The 4,988-nt window shown below is 38.9% G+C and overlaps 1 long non-coding RNA gene across 2 annotated transcripts; it reads left to right on the forward strand.

Moving 5' to 3' along the window:
• Window positions 1-912: 912 nt before the first annotated feature.
• On the forward strand, window positions 913-4,988 carry LOC9272334 (uncharacterized). Of its 2 annotated transcripts, none has more exons than XR_010739744.1 (3): window positions 913-1,566; window positions 3,406-3,461; window positions 4,801-4,988. It is a non-coding gene; the product is annotated as an uncharacterized lncRNA (long non-coding RNA). The 2 variants fall into 2 exon arrangements; XR_010739743.1 differs by having other exon boundaries at window positions 913-1,561.

Genomic DNA, 4,988 nt, shown 5'->3' on the forward strand with positions numbered 1-4,988 from the left:
TTAATACTAAAGTAAACTTGTGCATAATAGGTAAGGAGCTTATGACCTGTGTAAGGTAAACTGAAATTCTAACATATCATTATCACCTCAGGTTAATGAGAGTCCAAATATAACTTTTATAAACATTTACATGCATTTAGGAAAGGGAAACACATATAAGACATAAATCTTGAGAATTATCTAAAATAATTCGTGCAAGATAAAATCATGGGAAAATTCATGTAGGCTCTACTCAACACATACAACTCACTGTAATTTTGGTATGATTTAATAACTAAATTTGTACCTCAAATAAATCAGTCAAACTAATAAAAACTAGATTAACTGTAGTTCTTAATCGGCTAAAACCATACTTTATCTAAAAGTGCATTTAACTGCATAGAAGTGTATAAGTAAAATAATTTATTCAAATACTAGGTCATTTATCATTAATAAAAATAATTTTTTCAGAATTTATCTTCTCTGTTTAGGGCTCCTAAAAATTCGAACTAGTTTCCAAAGAACCCATATTCCTCTAATTTCTGTGAGTAATCTATCCATAATTTTTGAGTGCAACCAAAGAAAATAGAAACTAGGTACATACACCTACCTCCAGTAAAATCAACACTAGTTAATCTGATCAACACATTAAGTATTGAAGCTACAAAATTAGAGAAAATAATTCCGGAAATTCGTCCAAAAACCAAGCTCACCCATGTTTCTGCCTACACATCTCTCTTCCACCTAGTTTACTTCGACCTGGGCCCCCCTTGTCAGTCCCTCCGGCTTGCCCTTCCTCTGTGCAACTTCCCTAGCCGACCGAGAAACACTGAGAGGGAGAGATCGAGCGCCGACCGGCTCTAGACGCCGCACGACGCGTGGCCACGACGTGTCGACGCCCTAAAAACGCCGAGCTCCATTTCTGCCTCTCCCAGACGCGTCGCCACTCTTCACCCACCATTCCAGTGCCGATCCATCCGAGGGAGAGCATCCTCGCTGCTCTTCTCCACTGGTTCTCCATCGCCGGCTGCGAAGAAGACGATGGCCGCAATCGTTGATGAGCCGCGGTCGTTTCCTCTTCTCTTGCGTTCCATACTCTCCTCACCATGCCGAATATTTCTCCTTTTGATTTCATCCTCTCTGGTGCATCCAATCGGCGGGAACGCTGCCATGCACACCGGAGCTCTGGAGCGCGCTCTGCGCACCGCCGCAGCAACATCGTCGCCGTTGCCATCAATCTAGATCAAGCCGGAGCGAGCCACCACGCCACCAGCTTCACCTCAACCTCCTCTCCATTTCCCCTCAAGAATCTTGAAGAATGGTGCTACGAGTGTGGAGATCGTCCACCGTCTTCTCCACCTCCGGTCGCCGTCGCCATTGTCGATTCCGCCTCCTCCGGTGAGCCATTGTCCGATTCTTCGCGTATACACCATCCCTGGGACCTCACTAACCCCATGAAAACACATGCATGTCAATTCGATGAGTGGATCGAGCCGTTGCCGTCTTCCCGGAGCTCTACACCGTCGCCGGACCATCTTCTTCTCCGCTGCCGCTGTCCAGACTTTCCGGCGCCTCGTTCAAGGTTCGGTGAGCACCCTTGAGCCCATAGGATTGCATTCATGCATTTCATTCACTTAGAATTGAGCACCAACTCAACATGCAGTAGCAGCCTAAGCACAGCCGCCGCTCGGACTCGCCGCCGGCGTTACTCCGATGTCCACTGACCAAGAAAAGAAGAGGAATGGAATCGCAATAGCATGATCTTCATTTTGTCTTTTGGTCGCACCCTCAAACGAGCCACCGTTTGCCGCTGGCAAGCTTGAGATCGAGCTCAGCCATGGCTTGATCTGCTTCAGCTCGAACCAGGGACCTCGTCACAAGAATTTAGGTTAATGTAGGGCTCTTTATGCAAAATCTCAAGACACACAGAACAGTCATAGGACTGCGGATTGATTTCCTGAAACTATAGGAGCCTTTTTGCATATTGGCCTGAGACTGACAGTGCACCCCTTGGAAACAAAATCTGAAATTATAAAAGAACAGTAACTAAAACTTGTAAAAATCCATATAAAATTAAATATAGCTCATTTTAAGATGATTCAAATTTCTGTGAACTCACCAAATTGGGAACTTTGATGTTATGAAATAAAAACTTGCACTCACAGTACAAATTTAGCCTCTAAAATTTATCCAAGTTAAATCACACATAAAGCACGCACAAAATTTATAAAATGCATACAAAATTCATTTCAACTCATTTTGGAGCAAACTCAGTTTCTACAGATCCACCAACTTATGTTCTCCTATAAAGCAAAATGAAATAGTATACATACTATACATCAAATGCCTCTAAAACTATTACCTTTAAATGACTAGTTTTAGATAAGCTGAATTTTAGAAGTTCATATAAAATTCATCTTAGATCTTTTTTTAGTAAACCCAAGTTCTGTAGAATCACCAAAACATATACTTCCAAATTATAAAATAAAATTATATACTTACTGTATGATAAAAGCCTCTAAATACTTATGTAAGTAATAACCATCATAGAGCAACCTTAAATTGTAAAATTTGTAGAAAATTCATCTTTAGTCTAAATGAAGTGAACCAAATATCTATAGAACCAGCAAACAGTGGGCTTCAACATAGTAAAATAAAATATGAAACCTTCTGTACAGGTTATAGCTCTAAACTTTAAATTTATAGGATAGGTGCTAATCACATAGTATCGATTGAGCAATATGTATATATATAAATGTATATAGAAATACACTCTAGCTATAATGAAACTCAAATAAAACTTGTTAGACCAGTGAATGCATAGTTCCATTCCCATCCACCAAAACTTAAGGCACTTAGCTCATATAATAATTTCTAGGTTGATATAATAAATTGCTAACATGGACTAGAGCTCCCCTAGTTTATAAAATATGAACCATGATAATAAAGACCATAAGCCTATGAACTAAGGTTAGATTAGTTAACTAAAATACTCATTTTATACATCACTAGCTAGATGAGGCAAGTTCTAGACCTAAACCTCTAAAGCCATGAACCTATAGAACACTATACACCTATAACACGTTATAACTTGTAAAATACATAAAGAATTCATATTAACTCTAAAAATTATGAAACCAAATGTGTTAGTGTTAGAAAACACATATCTTCACCCCAGCAAACATAAACTTAATAAGAATTACCTTACAACAGCATTTCACAACAGTAACTAAGTAAATCCTACACTATACCGACGAAACTTCTAAAATTCATAACTCCCAAATAAAATGAGATAAAATAGAAATTCTTTCACCTAAATTAATTTTAGACCAGTACCTATTCACTGTGCACAAATCATCCATTTTAGAGCATTTTGGATTTTTCGCATATTTCGGTGTTTAATTGCATAACGTGTACTTTGTATAGATGATTGCTTAAACGGTGAAGAAGTGATTTAGGTGCTGACATTTTCCTGATTCAAGGCAAGTCCCACCTCCATCTCTTTGATCACTTTGAACCTATGTTTTGGAGGTTATTGAAAATGTTTGCAAATCTTGCATGTCGATTGTACACTAATAAATTAAAATTTTGTTAAACTTGTTAGACAAACTCCTATTGTTTGCATTCACCTTGACCCCACATATATCCATATCCCTCATTCCTAACCTTAGGAACAATATGACTATACCACTTTATATATGAATTTTGGAGTCACTAGGTTACTATAATGCTTAGCCATGCTTAGAATGGTCTACCTTGTCATTATGGGCTCATTACAAATATGAAAAATTGATTTTGAAATAATCTGGACAGAACTTTAATACTTGTGATTTTGATAAATAAAATGATGGAAAACATGGATTTTAGGTTTGGGCCTCAAGTGGTGCACATATGGTGATTAGTTGTGTACCGATAGGGGGAGAGTGTGCCCAAACCGACCTAAGGACTTCACTCAATGTCAGTTCATTTCGTATACAGTGCAACCACATGTGCTAGTATGGGATAGCCCAAGCTTAGTAAATTATTTATGGTTTAGCCTTACATTCTGGTAGGCCGGTGTGTATGAGTTCGTATAATTCAGAGGAGCTTCCTATTTACCCCGAAGTGGTAGTTTAGGTGACTAAGCGTGTCCAATACAACAGTATTGTGCCACGTGGTGGGTTCCCGTTGTGTCCGCCACCACGGCGTTAAGTTTAAGGCGTGGGCCCGCCACTTAACGGTTCTAGGTCATATAACGTGTATGGCTTAGGATGGAGTAACACGTATCGTGCTGGTGTAGGGCTAAATCATGAATTTTGGAAAAGCTTTGTTGCGGGTAATAAATCGGGTACTTATGTATCGCGTGACATGCTCTTGCATGATTATTATTTCGCATCATGTGGGTAAAGTGTACAAACTCTGCAGAGTTAAAACTAATCGATTAGCCGTGCTCGCGGTCATGAGCGGCGTGTGGATATGTATTGAGTATAGACTTGTGTTTATTCTTCTAAATGCTGAAATTTACCTTCAAATTGTGATGAGATTTGAGAATGATCTCCTTGCTGCCATGGAAGGCAATGAGGTGCATATTTATACATGATTAATGCCTACCTTGATGCCCAATATGTCAAATACTAGCTTGCTGAAATTTTATTTGAAAGTAAACCTGATTTAGAAATGTTTTATGCAAATAAAACTTGCTTTATGCTAAAAAGAACCATATTATGCCTTCCTTGATTATATGCCTTGCAAGTAGGGTCTTAGGCTTGTCTTGGTGCTTGCCAGTACATTATTTCTAATAATGTACTGACTCTTGCTATTGAATTAACCTTTTGCTTGCAGGTTTTAGATTTAGTCTTTGAGTGATGCGGGTAATCGACTGCTTCTTCTAGGACTTGAACTTAATGGGGTAAACCCCTAGTCGGTGTGCTTGTGGATTGAGTAGACAAGCTTCCGCTGTTCTATATATTTATTTGGCCAGTTGGCCAATGTAACTAAAGTAGATGTAGTTTATAATCGCTTTCATCTTA

Source organism: Oryza sativa, chromosome 2, assembly GCF_034140825.1.
Source record: "Oryza sativa Japonica Group chromosome 2, ASM3414082v1".
In the NCBI taxonomy this organism is placed as follows: Eukaryota; Viridiplantae; Streptophyta; class Magnoliopsida; order Poales; family Poaceae; genus Oryza; species Oryza sativa.